Here is a 19,816-nt window from a genome sequence, read left to right as displayed (position 1 = left end):
CTCCATTTCTTTCTGGAGTTATTTCTCCACTGATCTCCAGTAGCATATTGGGCACCTACTGACGTGGGGAGTTCCCTTTTTGGTATCCTATCATTTTGCCTTTGCATACTGTTCATGGGGTTCTCAAGGCAAGAATACTGAAGTGGCTTGCCATTCCTTTCTCCAGTGGACCACCTCTGAGAGATCTCTCCACCATGACCCGCCCATCATGTGTTGCCCCACAGGCATGGCTTGGTTTCATTGAGTTAGAGAAGGCTGTGGTCCTAGTGTGATTAGATTGACTAGTTTTCTGTGAGTATGGTTTCAGTGTGTCTGCCCTCTGATTCCCTCTTGCAACACCTACCATCTTACTTGGATTTATCTTACCTTGTGCGTGGGGTATCTCTTCACGGCTGCTGCAGCAAAGCACAGCCACTGCTCCTTACCTTGGACGAGGGGTATCTCCTTACCACCACTGTTCCTGACCTTCAACGTGGACTACCTCCTCTAGGCCCGCCTGCGCCTGCGCAGCCACCACTTCTCGGGATGCCCCTCCCAGCTGCCGCCCCTGGCCTCGGGCATGAGGTGTCTCCTCCCCTGACCTCGATAACATAAATCAGTTAAAATCAAATGGATCCAAGATGACAAACCAAATTTAACTAAAACTTAATCCCCAATCTGCAAGCTAAATTACACACCCAGGTGGCAGGGCAGTTCCAAGGCACTGTCAAGAGATGGAGGAGTGGGTGGTTCCCTAATGGTTGAGATGATCATCCCACTCATTAGCATAAGAATTCACCCAGCTCACAAAACCTAGCCACACTACATTCCATGGCCACATCACATGCCCTCTGCAATTGTCCACACCCTGTGGAGTGTGCTTCTCTCTTAATCCTAACAAATCCACCTCTTACCTATTGCTGTGTCTCTAAGTGAACTTTTGCAATAAGACATCAGAGCCTGACCTTCATTAGGTCCTGAAGCCAGGCATCATGGGTTTTGACCAGGGTCAAGTCCCAGGAGAGAGTTACTGGAGGACAGGAGGAAAAAGCAATGAGAGTCGGGAGGTGGGAGGGGGGTTCAGGGTGGGGAACACATGTAGACCCATGGTGGAGTCATGTCAATGTATGGCAAAACTAATACAATATTGTAAAGTAAAAAAAAAAAAAAACAATGGGAAAAGCGTGCCAAGGAATCCCCTTCATAACCTTCTGGAGAATCTGCTAAATACCTGACCTGCGCTCACAGTTTTCATTGATCTGATCCCTGGCACAAAGAAGTTTAAGGACAGAAGAATCCCCACCAGCTCAGGTCACAGCTACTGGGGCCCAAAAGATAGTGGAGCTTTTGGGACACAATGAGGAGTAGGCCCTGTCAGAGTCCTTCAATTGCACCCAGTGCCACTCACCTGTTCATGGAGGGTTCAAGGAAACAAGAGACAAGAGATTGTAACAGAATTAAGATTTTGTTAGGCATATGTCTGTTCAGCCATAAGAGCAAGGACCTCCTACCTTAACTGGAGGTCTTCTGGAATCTGAGACTGAGCTGCATGAGCTTTCTGCTGAGTTTGTTTTTTGCTGTCACAATTTCCAGCATGCTGGGCTTCTTGTCACTTTCCCTGTGCTGGGTTTTCTTCCTGTTCATCTCCTACAGCAGGAGCTTTTGCCAAATTGGGCTCCTCCTGTCCTTGGCCTCCTTCTTGCAGGGGCCACAACAAGGTTGTTTCAGCCAGGTTAAATTGGAGACATGCCCCCATAGATGTCAAGGAAGTGTGTAATTTCCTTGGCTCTGTCTCATCACAACAAACATTTGAAGTGACAGATATTAAAGCCCTAGGTGCGTCACTGCTCTCAGATGGTGTTACAGCTCCATGTTCCAGCTCAGTTTATCTAGAAAATAAAGGAAAATACATCCACAATGCTTGAGAGCATGCTGACCCAAACGAAGAGGTGAGAGGGGAGTAGGAAGAGACAAAGAGAGCAAGAGAGAGAGACTCCTGGTCCTTTGGCTCCTCTTTTTATATGTTTTTCCTCCTTCCTGTGGGCCTGCCCTATGTAAATTGGGCTAGCCAGGAGTGCTGTTTGTTCTACCTGAAGTCCTCACTCCAGTCCTGGGACCTTCCTTTGTTCTATTTTCGTGGGCTGTTCCCCTCCTTCTTTTTTAACCAGTGCCCTTCTGGACTCTTTTTGCCTATTCTAACTACCTAACACTTTGAAAAGTGGAAGTCTCAATGTTTCCCCTCTGGTTTAGAGTTTGAAAGCTCAGGTTCATATTCAAGTGTGTTATGTGGGATTTCTGACCCTTAAACCATTAATCACCCAATCATCCATAGCTTCTGTGATGGCGTGAACGAGCGTGGTAGTTTTCCCCTCATATTATGCAAAATCCCAGAGATCTTTAGTGAATGACTCAGAGGTCATGCAGGGAAGCCAGGGGAAGTAGGAACAACTACTTTTATGTGTTATAGTCTTGCCTTCAGTATAAGACTTTCTGCTTTGAAATAATTTTAAAAGCCACTGATGTAGACAACATAAAAAAAACTATGTAGAAACACACATCATGTTAAAAAGTTACTATTTTCAAAAGCAGATTCTGGCACTGTCCTCTGAATCAAACTGATCCTGAAGCATCCTAAAGAAATAAATATTGAGAGGTAATTGATTTTTTACTAGGTTGTAAGCTTCTTAGGTTGGATGTGATTCTACTCCTATATTCTGACATCTATTAGATTGAATTTGTCCCTTTCATAGCCACTTTCTTTTGCAGGTAATCATTGCTAAAGAGGTCATTTTGGTGTAGTTGTATATCTAACTCTCCTTCAGAACTATTCCAGGTAGCAATCCACTGTAGGGTTGAAAAGAGAAAGAAAGATGGTACAAATTTATCATCTTTTTATAATTTCACTGAAATTTGAGAAATGATTCAGAAATATTAAGAATTTGCTTCTATGCAAAACAAAGAACTGAAGGAATTATCTAGCCAAAACAACCCAATCACAAATGAGACTTTTTCTAACTTCCCCTACCCCTATTTTTGTGTGTGTGTTACTTGATAGTAAATTTCTACTGTTTTTTCTCATTCTTTCCTATATCCTCTGATGTTCTTTGTCTTTCTTCTCCACTTACCTTTTGGTCTACTTTTCTCCTCAATAATTAGGTATATATATGTGGAAAAATCATTGGCACTGAATCCAGCAAAACACGGATTCAAACTGTGTCTCATCATTTAAAAGCTGTGTGAACATGAAGAGTTGGCTTAACCTCTCTGATTTTTAGTCTCTGCCTTTTAAAATTAAGATAACTCTACTTATATAATAGGTTTTTGTGGGAGTTAAATGGTGATGATCCTCTTTATGTACCTCTATTATTTGGGCTATCACTTTAGTTCAGTTCAGTTGCTCAGTCATGTCTGGCTCTTTGAGGCCTCATGGACCGCAGGACGCCAGCCCTCCCTGTCCATCACCAACTCCTGGAGTCTACCTAAACTCATGTCCATTGAGTTGGTGATGCCATCCAACCATCTCATCCTCTGATGTCCCCTTCTCCTTCTGCCCTCAATCTTTCCCAGCATCAGGGTCTTTTCAAAAGCATCAGCTCTTTGCATCAGGTGGTCAAAGTATTGAGTTTCAGCTTCAACATCAGTCCTTCCAATGAACACCCAAGACTGGTTGGATCTCCCTGCCATCCAAGGGACTCTCAAGAGTTTTATCCAACACCATAGTTCAAAAACATCAATTCTTCAGTGCTCAGCTTTTTTTATAGTCTGACTCTCACATCCATACATGACTAGTGGAAAAACCATAGCCTTGACTAGACAGATCTTTGTTGGCAAAGTAATGTCCCTGCTTTCTAATATGCTGTCTAGGTTGGTCATAACTTTCCTTCCAAGGACTAAGTGTCTTTTAACTTCATAGGTGCAGTCACAATCTGCAGTAATTTTGGAGCCCCCCCCCCCCAAAAATAAAGTCAGGCACTGTTTCCACTGTTTCCCCATCTATTTCCCATGAAGTGATGGGACCGGATGCCATGATCTTTGTTTTCTGAATGTTGAGCTTTAAGCCAACTTTTCCACTCTCCTCTTTCACTTTCATCAAGAGGCTCTTTAGTTCCTCTTCACTTTCTGCCATAAAGGAGATGTCTTCTGTATATCTGAGGTTATTGATATTCCAGAAATTTTGATTCCAGCTTGTTCTTTCTCTGGCCCAGCATTTCTTATGATGTACACTGCACATAAGTTAAATAAGCAAAGTGACAATATACAGCCTTGATGTACTCCTTTTCCTATTTGGAACCAGCCTGTTGTTCCATATCCAATTCTAACGGTTGCTTCCTGACGTGCATTTCTGAAGAGGCAAGTCAAGCGGTCTAGTATTCCCATATCTTTTGGAATTTTCCAGTTTATTGTGATCCACACAGTAGCAAATATTTAATAAGTGGTATTAATCATTATTTGTTATTTTTTAATATTAAATGCAAGCTAATGCTTTTCTTTCCAAGAAAAAAAAAAGAGTAAAGAGGAAGAAAAATAGGAGAAGGAGAGAAAAGAAGAGAAGGAGAAGGAGGAAGAAGAGAAGAGGGTAATGAGGGCGGTAACTGAATTAACAATATGAGAGGGTATTTACATTATGAGTTTAACTTCCGTGAAGAAATAGGTGTGGCCTTATACTGTACCAAATTTATGTTGCATTATATCATATCATAAATCATATATCATAAAATGATTATTGATCATATAAAACATGATATGAAGTGGTTAAGAATGTGGGCTCCCAAAAAAACAGATCCAGGCTGAAGTCATAGATTCAACATTTTTCTATCAGTCTTCCAAATTGACAACAAATTTTCTGAGCCTTAATTTACCTACTTTAATACTGAAATATTGAAACCACATATTTCATAGTATGTAATGATCAGCTATATGTGTAAACTTTGCTAGGCTATAGTATCTAGATATTTGAAATAACATTATTTTAATACGTGACAGTATATATTATATATACGTGACAGTATATTTCAGGTGAAATTAACATTTAAGTCAGCGAACTTTGTACAAAGCAAATTTCACTCCATAATTTAGATGCACCTCAGTGAATCAGTTGAAAAATTTACTAGAAATAGACTGACCTTCCAGTAAGAAGAGGGAATTTTTTTCCCATAAGACTATCTTTGGACCCAACTGTAATTATTTCCTGAGTCTCAAGCCTACCTGTTTACTGTGCATATTTTGGACTTGCCTAGCCTCTATAATCTTGGAAGTCAATTCTTTCAAGCAAATATTTCTGTTTATTTCAATCTCTTTCATTTTCTCTATTTATAGATCCTATTTGTTCCATTTCTCTGGGGAACCTTGACTAATGCATAGTGTCACTGTGAGGATTTAATAAAATAACGCACAAAAAGTTGCTAGCATATAATAAATGATCAGTAAATAGACCAATATGTACCATTTTAGTTGTAATTAATATTAAAGCTTTACTATTTTATGATTCATTTAACATCATATAATTTGGTAAATTAATTTGGTTGTGGGATTTGGAGAGTGAAGAACCTTTAGATTTAACTGAAATCTTACCCTGTGGCACATTATGTATTGTGTGTGTTGTATTTCTCCTCTAGTTTATGTGTTGTGTTACTCACTATAACCCTTTTTGCATACATTGTTATTTTATAAAAAAGGAAACTAAGATCTAGAAAGATTAAGCATTATTTTCAATGTCAACTGAAGTAACTACTCACAAATCTAGCCTACTAGATCTAGTCAATTTGATCCCAAGACCTATACTCTTAAATTGTACCCTAATTTTTGTCAAAATAAAAATAGTTGAACAAAATTCAAGCCAAAAATAAACAACAAATTAACTTCTGCTTTAATTGTAATGAGGCTGTGAGCTTAGCTTCAAAAAAACTCCAGAGACATCAGAGCCATTCACAAAAGCCATAAGGGACCTAACTGGCTCAAATGAAAATCAGATATTTAGCCACTCACCCTGAAGGTGGGGTAAGGACTTCTCTGATGCTCTCCTGACCTCACTCTCTCTGCCCACCCTCAGGAAGGAAGACTTCACTATGAACTGGACTATTGTCCTTGTATTTACATTTGTTCAAAGGAGTTAACTATCATGTTCACAAATAGTTTTGTTGTTGTTGTTGTTTGTTTCCTTATTTGTTTCTCTTTGGTGCAGAAAAATAAAAAAATAAATGGAAATCTTTTACTCTCAGTTCAAGGGACAGCGGAAAGGGAAACGGAAGAGATTATTGAACACTTTGGTTTCCCACGTAGCTCAAGGATAAAGAACCTGCTTGCCATTTCAGGAGATGCAGGTTTGATCCCTGGGTTGGGAAGATCCCCTGGAGTAGGAAATGGAAACCCACTCCAGAGTTCTTGCCTGGAAAATTCTGTGGACAGAGGAGTCTGGTTGGCTACAGTCCATCGGGTCACAAAGGGCTGAACATGACTGAGCACACACACACATATACACACACACACATAGAAAATTTGAAGATTGAAATCGTCCGATGTCTAAATATGGCAGCTGCTACTCTGCTTCAATTGTTTTAACACAAACAGGGCTAATTTATCCAAAACATTCAAAAAAATTCAAAAGAAACCTGAAATATGAAAATGTATAAGAAATACCTGAATGGGAATGAGTAATAATTGGGAATGAGTAATATTAGGAATGAGTAATAATTTTAAAAATATATTGAGAGGGCTATCAATTTTGAACAAATTGCATCTATAGAATTTTGACACATAGAACCTCAATTTACAAACAATGTCATTAACAATAGGGTGAGAAAAAAGCACCCTATTTCACTTAAGAAATGAATCACAAGTTAATTCTCAGAACATATTTGTGTTATGATTTAATGGAGGCTAAACAGAAAAAGATATATTCAGTATTTATTATCAACTTTTTCTAGTTTCCAGTCAAAAGTTAGTAATTTTCTCTTTTCCAAATTGCCTGTTGGCCTGATTACTGCAGCTCAAAAAAGATAAACAATTGATTCAATTACCTGGGTAAGTTATGATAAGCAAGGCATTTATATGGTATCCAGGGCACTCCAATGGCATTTTTATTTCAAAATAGGTAAATGAATGTGTTGGTAAAGCAGATAAAGACTATTCACATTTATCAGGCAAAACCATAGAGGTGGTATTCAAATACCTCAACATTAAAAAAAAAAAAAATCAAATGTAGCATTTCAGTTAGCTAATCTATGAGCACCTTTTGATTAGCAGAGGAGTCTGACTGTGAAGGTTTAAAGCAAATCAAAACTCATCCAATCGTTATGATGTAACCCCACATTATCTTATTTAATTACAACCACATAGTCACTGAAAACTAGAAGAAATCTGTTCTTTTTTTCCTTGAATCATGTAAAAGTTTGATTTTAAATTAAAATACAAGTATATATAATATATACAATCCCATGCATACTACATCATTAGCCAAAGATAATTTTAGACGTTTATTTATTATGTTCTACTGACAAACACATAGTTGAGACTGATTAAATTTTAAAAAGACAGTCTTTTTTTTTTTTTTCAAATATATTATTTTAATGAAGCTGATACAGGCAATGTCCATTTAAAATCCATATCTCAGGCCAAAAAGTACAAATACAGTCAAAAAGAGCACTGTTCTGCTGTATATACTTCTGCATAAATAACGTTAACCGCTAATGAAAACTAGATCTTTTGGGGGATCTTCTGCAAGATTTTTTTTCTTTTCTCTTAAAATGCTTTTTCTTCAGTGAAACTATCTCTGGTGTTAGTCATTATTCTTAATACCTCTGTCACTTTGACTCCAACTTGAAATTCCTCTTCTTGTGGTCCGTACCCTCAGATTTTCAAAGTAGCTTCAGGTTAAGGAAAGGTCATTTTCCACAGTTCAGTTTTCTAAAAAACTTCCATCACCCACTGAAAGTTATAGCCCAGGAGTGAAGCAATTACCTGCTAGAACTTCAGGGCCAACTGGAGAATCATTAGAAAAACTCACATTAGTCAACCTTATTTATCACAAGCCTGTAAATGCATAGTCTTGGAAAAGGTGGCCTTTCTAAGCATACATGAAATTTTTTAAAAGGACAGAGTGATATGAAGTGGGCTGAGGTTTGCTCACCAAAAATCAGCACAATAAAAACAAACAATGATGAATAATGGGCTCTAGAATTCAAGATGCCAGATATTTTAAAGTGTTGGGGTGCTGGTTTTCAATTCTGTTTTGAATACCACATTACAAGAAAGATATTTTTAACAATAAAAGAGGATTAAGGGAAAAGGAAAAAAAAAAATATAAGAATACCTACACCATTGAATGACCCCCTGTTTGTTTCTGATAAATTCTGATCATGTCTTTTTCTTCCATTTGCAGTTCTTTGGGAGTGTGATTATCAACAATTTTCTAACCTTCAAGGAGAAACCTGAGTGAATTCATGGGAATTCCTGTCTTTGACAGCCTGACTCTTTGAGTTTCTTGAGATGTATCATCATTTTCACTTTGAAGTGACTCTCACTGCTATCCTGTCTGATGACTTTGGGTTTACTATATTCTTCTTCCTTCTTATCCCCCAAGTCCTCCATTGAAGCTTTTGCTTCCTGGTCAGACATGGTGACAGGGACTTCTCCTGGGGTCTCTGCACAGCAGCAGCGTCAGGTAGGCAGAAACTCACTCCAGAGTTTATAAATCTCTTTTCCCCATAGCACAACACCAAGGCTGGAGGGACTTCCTCTATGTCTTTAAGCCTGTTTCTAGAATTAGCAATGTGTGATTCCTGTGCCTGTCAGTGAGCATGTGAGTGATATTCTTCTTCCGATGCAAATAGCAGAAATCTTGAATCTTGTTCTTTTTGAGTATAAGAAATAAGACAATTCAATGTGATTTTTTTTTTAAATTACATGTTACCAAAACTCAACGCTGCGCTAATCGTCAAGAGGATATTTTGCTCCACTGCAATATTTATGACATTTGCCTTGAGAAATAATTTCACTCACTATAGAGGCCTATATTGAAAAACTTTGATTTGGGAAATATAAGTTGGCTTATCAACTTATTTTAGATAACTTGTGAATGCTAGTTTTAGTGCAAGTTTGTGTGTCTGACACACAGGCCAAACAAATCAAAATGTCAGAATTTAGAGCAGAGAAATATTTACTGTAGGGCCATGTAAGGAGATAGATAATGGCTCCTGCCCTCCAAAAAACATTTTTTATGGGATCACTTCCTGCACAATTCTCTGATTGGTTGATGATGAGGTAACAGAGCGATGTTGCAAGGGTTAACTTTATCAACCCTTGACCATGCTATGTAGGTCTGGGGGCTGTTTGTTCATGATCATCAAGTAATTAATTTCTTCCACTTGATGGTGGTTTTCACCTCTGCAGAACAACTCAAGAATGTGGATTAGATTGATGTTACCTAAGTATTTCAAAGAGGAGTTAAGCAGAGGGTAGGGGGGAAAGAGCCTCCCCAAACCTGAAGGCCCCATGGGGTCCTACTTGGTTACAATAGAATATAAATCAGTGATGAAATAGCCCTAAGAGTGTTCTCTCTCCAGTTATGTATCCTACAGAGGTGTATTATTCAAAACTTGGATTCCCTAAACATACATTGATCTGCCTTGGATGAAGACCTTGTCCATTCATGTTATTTTTATTTTTATTGTGTTGAAATGCATTAATAATAATTCATGAGGAACTAGATGATCATGGTAAAAACTGGGTAATCGCACAAGGCTATTTTTCAAATGGTATGTTTTGAAGATTGATTAACCGGATGGACAACCAAAGGAATACCAAATGTCATGGACAAGAAATGATTTTGGTCAGTGCTTTCCTGGGATATAATAAAAATGCATTACTAGATACCTTTACAGAAAAATATCTTAGTGAAATTTAATGAAAAAAACAGGGGATAGGTAGCTAATTCAGAGCTAACAAGAAAGAGGTTTTCCTCAAAATGGAAAAATTTGCTCCATGTGGGGTATTTTTCAGTAATTGAGGCCCACAAGCTTTGGCTAGCTATGAAATGACAACATACAATCTTAAAGTTACATTTAGTTGGAGAGCTTTTGTACTCCTCATCACCAAATGAAAGTTCAATTTATATTTTTTTTTTTCATTGAAATGACTAGTTATTGGACACAACTGCCTTAAATTGACTGGTAATTCAAACTATGCCTATATAACACTAAAATAACAGATCAAACCAGTAGAAAAAATAACAGTCAAGCAGATCAGTTTCACACAAATTTAGCTAATTGATAGAACTTTCCACCTTTTAACCCATCATTTCTGTGTCAGCTCAGCAGTAACTTTGTCAAACCCCAAAACGCACACACAGAGAACACCTGACCTGCCTCCCTCATCAAATTTCAGCTTCTCCATTTTTGCCTTTGGAAAATAAAATATCATTATATTTGCCTCCTTCATACTAAAAGCAATGAGCCTGGCCAGCCCAAGGGAAAATAATGAAATAAAGTCTGCTTTGGGGATTGCCTAATTAGATTTTTTTTTTCACTTTTTGATAAAATTTCTACCTTTCTACAGTCTCTAAACATTATTTGGATAACCTGTGCATTTCTGTGCCACACAATTCTCAAAACTTTCCTCTCTCAAAAGCACTTAAGTTCCTAAATTCTCCACCATGTGTCAAACTTGGTGCTTTACTGATTGCTTTTGATAATGTAAGAAACTACTTGATTAAGAAGCTAAGGGCTGTTAGTGGGTTACATCCCATGTAACTGTTGCAAACCTTAGGATTCTGTCACACAAAATAGTGAACAGTGAGGAGACTCTCAAAACTCCCCTTAAAGTGAAGGAGATAAAGGATTTGGAAAAACTTGGATTCTTTCAGTGCTTCTGAAATGGCAGGGCATAGGGGATTAACCGGAGAAGGCAATGGCACCCCACTCCAGTACTCTTGCCTGGAGAATCCCATGGATGGAGGAGCCTGATAGGCTACAGTCCATGGAGTCACTCAGAGTCTGACATGACTAAGCGACTTCACTTTTTTCACTTTCCTGCATTGGAGAAGGAAATGGCAACCCACCCCAGTGATCTTGCCTGGAGAATCCCAGGGACAGAGGAGCCTGTTGGACTGCCGTGTATGGGGTTGCACAGAGTCGGACACGACTGACGAAACTTGGCAGCAGCAGCATCATCAGGGTATTAACACATGTGAGGCTGATTCTGAAAACTTTTCTTCCTTTAGGCTTAAGAAATTACAAATGCCACTTCAAGAATAGAGTTCTGCAGTTTTTCAAACCTAACAGGCCCATGCCCATTACCCACCTGCAGGGATTTTAACTCTCTGTATTTAGTTAGACCCAGGTACCATTATTTCTTGAAAGCCATATAGGTAAGTTTGAGACACAACCAAACTTGAATACTAAGTGACTACATAATAGTTGTTAGATGATTACCCAGAAACCTCAGAAAGATTATGCTAAATGAAAGAAGCCTCTCACAAAAGATGGCATAATAAACAATTACATCTAGGTGAAACATCTAGAATGGGAAAATCTATAGAGACAGACAATAGTGTTTCCAGGGCTAGAGAGGAGTAGAGAATGAGGAATAGGGCGATGATACCAGGGAAGCCTTAGCTAAATGGTACAGGGTTTCTTTCTAAGGTGATTAAGGTTAACTGTGGTATTGTTCACCCATATCTGTGAATATACTAAAAACCATTAACTGGGACACATTAAATCAGTGAATTTTTAAGATATATCAATTACATTTCAATAAAATTATTATAAAATTTTTACATGATATGTACTATAACCTGTATCTCTCCACAATTGTGAGAAGAAAATATATCTTTCTGGGTCGATTTTTTGGGGGCCTGGAAACTTATAGAGTTTCAGCACCAAAATGCTGTCGGGTTTTTAAATCTGGATTTTATTTTTCTTCTAACATTCACCATTGATGAACTAATGATTGAAACCCTAGGGAGGCTCCACTCCATTACTGAAATGAAGTGACTGTTTAAAAAAGAATCAGTGCCAAGTCATCCATCATGTAAAAGGAAGTTCCCTGTAGATGTCAGAAACAGTCAATATATTTTTTGATGATAATATACTGTTCATTTTTTTATGTGTATGAATGATTATTTAATTAAGACAGCACATTATTTCTGTCGAGGAAAAATTCTTCTCCTGGCCACCCACCAAATGTTAACAAGAGCACTCTGTCATCCACTGATCAAAGCAAACACAAAAATCTGTCAGCCTCGAGAGAGAAAAGTTGCTATTCTCACTCAGGCAGAATTAAGCTTTTATTCTCTGTAGCCATCATCCATTCAACAATGCTTGAAGCAACGAGGAGACCAATGAAAAAATGTGTCAGCCTCTAAATACGGTTTAAACAAAAGTTTTAGTACCAATTTTTGCATGTATAAATAAAATAAGTAAGGGAATATGGGCTTCCCAGGTGGGGCTAGTGGTAAAAACCTGCTTGTCTATGCAGCAGACATAAGAGATTCTGATTCAATCCCTGGGTCAGGAGAATCCCCTGGAAGAAGGCATGACAATCCACTCCAGTATTCTTGCCTGGAGAATCTCATGGACAGAGGAGCCTTGTGGGCTACAGTCCATAGGGTCACAAAGAGTTGGACATGACTGAAGTGACATAACACACACACAAGTAAGGGAACGTATAAAATGTATTTTGAAGACTATTATTCATTAAAATTAAGTGAGGCAGTTTTAAGATCATGTTTTTATTTATTTATTTTTACTTTACAATATTGTATTGGTTCTGCCACACATAAACATGAATCTGCCACGGGCATACACATGTTCCCCATCCTGAACCCCCCTCCCTCTTCCCTCCCTGTACCATCCCTCCGAGTCATCCCAGTGCACAGCTCCAAGATCATGTTTTGAGATGCTCCTAATGAGTCCTGATTTAAATATTTTTGAAATGGGTGGAATAAGCTAATAGCTGTTAAATACACAAATGCTAATTAGTTTTTATGTTCATTTATCAAGATATAAATATTTATTAAGATTTAAGATTATATCAATACCTAGTAAATCTTTAGACATCAAATTAGAAAATGTTTTAATCATTTTGTCAATCCTTGGTAAAAGGGTAAGCTTCCCTTTACCAAGATGCCATACACTTACTTTTCTTAGAAGAAAACTTAATCAGACTCTCATTTTCAAATAAGAAAATAAAGGCTAGAGACATGAGGTTACTTGCTCAATGTCACAAACCCAGGTAGTGTCAATGCTGGGGTCAGATCCATAATCCTAGAAACCTCACCTCAGGACAGAGGTCTGATTCAGACCCTAAGGCAACACTCACAGCCTTATCTGGCTTACAAATATATTGCATTAATACTATTCAGCTTGCTCTTATGTAACAAAACACCTTAGACTGAGTGGCTCAAACAATAGAAATTTATTTCTCACAGTTCTGGAGAAAGGAAAGTCCAAGATCAAAATGTTGGTTAATGGATTACTGGTAAGGAACCTCTCTTCCTGGCTTGTTCAACCCAATAACAACAAGAAAATTCTTAAACTCATAATGTTTGTTTATAACAAAAACAGTTTCTTCTATATCAGAAAATGAGCAGCCTGTGATCTTCCAATTGGCTGGGTGGGGAAAAATATGTCTATAGATATAACTGCACAGCCCAGTCTGGCTTTATTTGCAACAAAGTGAATTATGTGTTTTAATTTCTACCTGACTGCAAGGCACTTGCGACCAAGTCTCCTAACTCAAACACTTTGCCTTCTTTCTCTACCCTTCTCATTGCCTTCTCTTTAAAACATACACACACACACACACACACACACAAACACACATGCACTCACTCAAAGCATGCTCTATCCTATATCCTAACTTTAAAAAATAATTTTGAGACTGCTTACATTAACCCTGAAGAGACATATACTCTACAGATGCTGTTTTTCCCAATACACTTCATGTGGATTTTATATGAGAACACTGTAAAAAAAAAAAAAAAAAAATCAATGCCAGCTATCCCAAAATGATTGTTAAAGAACACTTAAACTTCGCTTTCATATCAGTCTCCTTTATGCAAACTCCATTTACATTGCAGATAGAAAAGGAAAGATGCTTCTGTTGTCACTTTTAAAAACTTCTCAGGTCTTTTGTTCTTGTTGTTCAAATGGAATCAATTTTTTAATAGAACAATGTAAAGTAGTTAATGGAGAAGTAAGCACCATTGCACTTATTTCACATGCTAGCAAGGTAATGTTCAAAATCCTTCAAACTAGGCTTCAATAGCATGTGAACCAAGAACTTTCAGATGTACAAGTTGGATTTTGAAAAGGCAGAGGAACCAGAGATCAAATTGCCAAAATCCACTGAATCATGGAAAAAGCAAGAGAATTTCAGAAAACCATCCACTTCTGTTTCATTGGCTACATTAAGCTTTTCAACTGTGTGGATCATAACAAACTGGAAAATTCTCAGAAATGGTAACATCAGACCACCTTACTGCCTCTTGATTAACCTGTATGAAGAACATGGAACAACAGACTGGTTCAAAATTGGGAAAGGAATACAGCAAAGCTGTATATTGTCACCCTGCTTATTCAACATATATGTAGAGTACATCATGTGACATGCTAGGCTAGATGAAGCTCAATCTGGAATCAAGATTGATGAGAGAAATATCAATAACCTCAATATGCAGATGGCACTACCTTCATGGCAGAAAGTGAAAAGGGACTAAAGACTCTCTTGATGAAGGTGAAATAGGAGAGTGAGAAAACTGGCTTAAAACTCAACATTCAAAAACTAAGATCATGGCATCTGGTCCTATCACTTCATGGCAAATAGATGGGGAAACAATGGAAACAGTGACAGACATTATTTTCTTGGGCTCCAAAATCACTGTGAATGATGACTGCAGCCATAAAATTGAAAGACTCTTGATCCTTGGAAGTGGAGAAGGCGATGGCACCCCAATCCAGTACTCTTGCCTGGAAAATCCCATGGATGGAGGAGCTTGGTAGGGTGCAGTCCGTGGGGTTGTGAAGAGCCAGACACGACTGAGCGACTTCACTTTCACTTTTCACTTTCATGCACTGGAAAAGGAAATGGCAACCCACTCCAGTGTTCTTGTCTGGAGAATCCCAGGGACAGGGGAGACTGCTGGGCTGCTGTCTATGGGGTCGCACAGAGTTGGACACGACTGAAGCAACTTAGCAGCAGCAGCAGCAGCTCCTTGGAAGAGAAGCTATGACAAACCTAGACAGCATGTTTAAAAGCAGAGACATCACTTTGCTGACAAAAGTTGTACAGTCAAAGCAAGGAGTTCAAACCAGTCAATCCTAAAGGAAATCAATCCTGAATATTTATTGGAAGGGCTGATGCTGAAGCTGAAGCTCCAATACTTCAGCCACCTGATGTGAAGACTGACTCATTAGAAAAGACCCTGATGCTGGGAAATATTGAGGGCAGAAGAACAGGGTAACAGAGGATAAGGTGGTTGGATGGCTCTGCTAATTCAATGGACATGAATTTGAGCAAACTCTGGGAGATAGTGAAGGACAGAAAAGCCTGGCATGCTGCAATCCATGCTGCAAAGAGTCAGACACAACTGAGTGACTTAAAAATAAAAACACAAGCACAGCTTCCCAAACTGATCAATCCAATTCTTTCAGTATTCCCCTCCACATGGAGAATTTCAGAGTATATGCTTGTGGCAACAATGACAGAGAAAGAAAATGATTTTCACACAGAGAAACCAAAATATATTAAAGCATATAACTAATAAGAATCTTCCTGTGTCTAAAATGCTTTTACTTGCAATTAGCTACATGAAGTCAAATGTCATCAGTTTGATTTTGCCAGAATGGAACTGATGATATTGTACATAGTAGGTGGTTCATTTTTTTCTTGGCAATGGATAACAAAAAATTATTGAGAAAATTAAGAGCATTATCAAGAATATTCAAAGCCCATTTTTTTTTTTTTTTTTGTGTGTGTGTGTGTGTGTGAGGGGGACAAATAATGTTCAAGCATTTAAAAAAAATCTTTGGAAAAAATTAAGAAGCAAATATTACTGTCTCATTACATATTCTATTCTCTTTAGCAAATAAAAACAATACAGACACACAGTCAAAGCAGTTTCAGCAGCCATGTTGGATGTTCACTTTCATTTCTATTCTCACCAAAAGACAAAGATGATCTAAAAGGATATATGACCTCACACACTGTCAGTTAACTGGCATTCACAGACATAGTTTGGGACTGGTAAAAATTAGCAGAGTCCTACACTTCTAAAATCTGTCTACTTTCATTTCTTAAAATGTACAGTATACTGGAAATGTGAACAGCAATATTCTTAGACTTCTGTTTTCATGTAGAGATTATCAACAATTCCTAACATTTTTTTTTATTAAAATAGGCCTAAATAGGAAGCTTTGAATGTAAGTAGAGATGTGAAAGAAATGTATAGGATTCAATTTTTTTTTTTCCAAATAATCCTTTACTCAAAATGTCCTTTTAATTTGCAATGATTCGGTTACTCTTAGTCAGTGACATGGGACAATGGCTTTGAATTTTGTATCATATATGACCCTCTATAAAGTGCTTTACATTAATAAGATCCAAAAATCACTGCAGATGGTGACAGCAGCCATTAAAAGATGCTTGCTCTTTGGAAGAAAGGTTATGACAAATGTAGACAGCATATTAAAAAGCAGTGACATTACTTTGCCAACAAAGCCCATCTATTCAAAACGATGGTTTTTCCAGTAGTCATGTATGGATGTGAAAGTTGGACCATAAAGAAGACTGAGTGCTAAAGAACTGATGCTTTTGAACTGTGGTGATGGAGAAGACTCTTGACAGTCTCTTGGACTGCAAAGAGATCCAACCAGTCAATCCTAAAGGAAGTCAACCTTAATATTCATTGGAAGCACTGACACTAAAGTTGAAGCTCCAATACTTTGATCACCTGACGTGAAGAGCCAACTCATTGGAAACTGGGAAACTCACCCTGATACTGGCAAAGATTGAGGGTAGGATGAGAAGGGAGCAACGGAGGATGAAATGGTTGGATGGCATCATTGACTCAATAGACATGAGTTCGAGCAAACTCCAAGAGATAGTTAAGGCCAGGAACCCTGGAATGCTGCAGTCCATGGGGTCTCAAAGAGATGGACATGACTGAGCAACTGAACAACAACAAATGGATCTTACTGTTTCTGTTTCTTTGGAGAATGCGTATACACTCTTAAATCTCATATTTGGATTTCTTTTGAGGATTACATGGAAAGCAGATAGCACAGTGCTTTATATATAATATTAATATAGAAAGAAACACTTACAATCTGGAGGCTGTTATTCCTTAAGTCCCAGACTACAAAGGCCACACTTACTCTCTTGAAAATTATTATCCAGTCCATGGAATTTCTGGACTACACTTCCCAGAATCCCAAAGTAGTACTAGGGCTGTAGCTTACCTGCCTGAAGCAGAAATTCTTCCAACTAAAAATTCACTTGAAGGGGTTTTTATCTAGCCTCCTTATCTAAATCTTAATATGGCATTTTCATCTTTGAAAATAATTTTTTATAAAAAACAGTAATGTCATTATTGTACCTAAGATTCATATACAACAAAATGGTATGTGGAGAGTGCTCTGTAAGGACTATGAACTGTTTTTCTTTTTCTTATCAAGGAACAAAATGCTGATAGATTATTTTACAGATAAAGTTGTCCTGCAATATATTGGATTGACAAGTGTTAAAACTCAGCTTTTTTTTCCTTCCTTGATGTAGTTTAAAAGAATTTGTGAGAGTCAACTGAAAAATCTGAATCTTCAAATGTACACAAAAATCTCACGTGAAGGAGCCAAAGATATGCCTCAACTGCTTCAGTATCATTAAGATTCCACTGATGGGGAAACAAGAGCTCAAAGATGGAGAGAAAACATTCATGCGCTTCAGCAAAGGTGATGCTTCCTGGAGAGGTGAGAATTATTTGCTGCTTTGATGAGTCAAATAAAACTTATCAGCCTGATGGAGGTGAATGGGCTTTCCAAAATAATTGCTTAAATAAACTGTGTCTCTTGCATGGCTCCTAGTGGCTTTCTCTTCATATGATACACTTTTTAGGTGCAAAGTTCAACATCCACATTCAGTCTAATTGTCAGACTTTGATAGAGAGGTTATATAATTGCCCTCTGTGTGTGAGAAAATTTGGTTTACTCCACATTGGCCTGCCAGTCCTTCAAGAGCTAAGTCTATACAGAAAAAGGGAAATATCATCTGATACTGCTTTTATGTGGAATCTAAAAGGAAATGATACAAATTAACTTATTTATAAACCAGACTCACAGAGAAATGAACTTAGGTTTACCAGCTGGGAAGGGATAGTTAGGGAGTTTGGGATAGATATGTACACACTATTATATTTTAAATGGAAAATTAACAAGGACCTACTGTATAACACATGGAATTCTATTCAATGTTAGGTGGTAGCCTGGATGGGGGGGAAGTTTGGAGAATAGGTGTGCGTGTGTGTGTGTGTGTAGGTGTGTGTGGCTGAGTTGCTCTGCTGTGCACCTGAAACTATCACAAATTTGTTGGTTGACTATACTATAATATATATTTTTTTTAAGTTAAAAAAAGAGTTAAGTCAATATGAATTTATAGAGCACGGAATTTGTGCCTTAAACAGATGATGTATGTTGGAAACTGAATTTAATTATAGCATATGAGTAGGAAAGATTTTCAAAAATATGTAGCAACTAAGAAGTATGTCAGAGAGTGGGCATTACTATCCTAATCTGCATACATGGCTTTGAGCACAAGGATGTAGCATTGCCCAAGGTTGAATAAGTTAAGAGAATGCATGGAAAAAAATGTTGTTCTATTCATCAATATTCTTCTAATATTCACTCTGTAGCATATTACCTGAAAGGGTCAAAATCTCATTTCCAGGCACAACCTAAATTCTAACAGAAAGTAAATTAGAAATCAATCAATTTAATCAGTTGATTTTTTCTGAGATAGCAAACACTACTGCTACATATTACAGAGATTAGGTCATAATTACTTTTTACAACCAACAATTTTGCAATATGCATGGGAATTTCAGTTTGTTTATAACATCTGTGTGTGTGCATGCTTGGTCAAGTTTGACTCTTTGCAACCCCATGGCTCTAGTCCATCAGGCTCCTATATCCATGGAATTTTCCAGGCAAAAATACTGGAGTGGGTGGCCGTTTCTTCCTCTAGGGAATCTTCCTGAACCAAGGATGGAACTTGCATCTCTGGGATCTCATGCATTGCAGGCAGATTATTTGCCACTAGCGCCACCTTGGAAGCCTTATAATATCTTTGTTTTTTTCCCAAAGAAATTCCAAAAATGCTAAGGATAGAATATGGAAATTAATTTGTACTCAAGTACTTGGTCAGATGGTTTTAACTCAGGACATGAGTCATAACTTCTTTTATGTTGCACATGAGCACAGGCAAACATTTTGTAGCACAAACACTCAATTGCTCTTCCAGTTAGTCTTGAACCTAGTCCTGACATATATCCTTGTGTTTCTCATTCAAAATCTACTACTCTAGACATACCAAAAAAAAAGGAAAACAACCAATACAAAGCCCAATACTAAAGTTAATTTTTATTTTTATTCCCTTTAAATTGTGTACTATGAATAACTTCTCAATCATTTGCAAGAATTAAATGCCTTCAAATTGCCCTTCGGGTATCAAAACTGTGCTCAGTGCAAGTGCCTTGGGCTTCCCTTTCTTCTAGTGTCATACTGATATCTAGCAGGACCCTGTGAGACTCCCGGGCACAAAGGCTTCATTCAGTCTCCATGACTTTTCCTGA

General features: G+C 37.8%; 1 pseudogene; it reads right to left on the bottom strand.

Annotated features, from left to right (window-relative positions):
* Window positions 1–8,287: 8,287 nt before the first annotated feature.
* LOC120873761 lies at window positions 8,288–8,592 on the bottom strand (annotated as a pseudogene).
* Window positions 8,593–19,816: the final 11,224 nt, after the last annotated feature.

The sequence above is a fragment of the Oryx dammah genome, unplaced genomic scaffold, assembly GCF_014754425.2.
Source record: "Oryx dammah isolate SB20612 unplaced genomic scaffold, SCBI_Odam_1.1 HiC_scaffold_14, whole genome shotgun sequence".
NCBI lineage: Eukaryota > Metazoa > Chordata > Mammalia > Artiodactyla > Bovidae > Oryx > Oryx dammah.
This window is presented reverse-complemented; position numbering and strand designations above follow the sequence as displayed.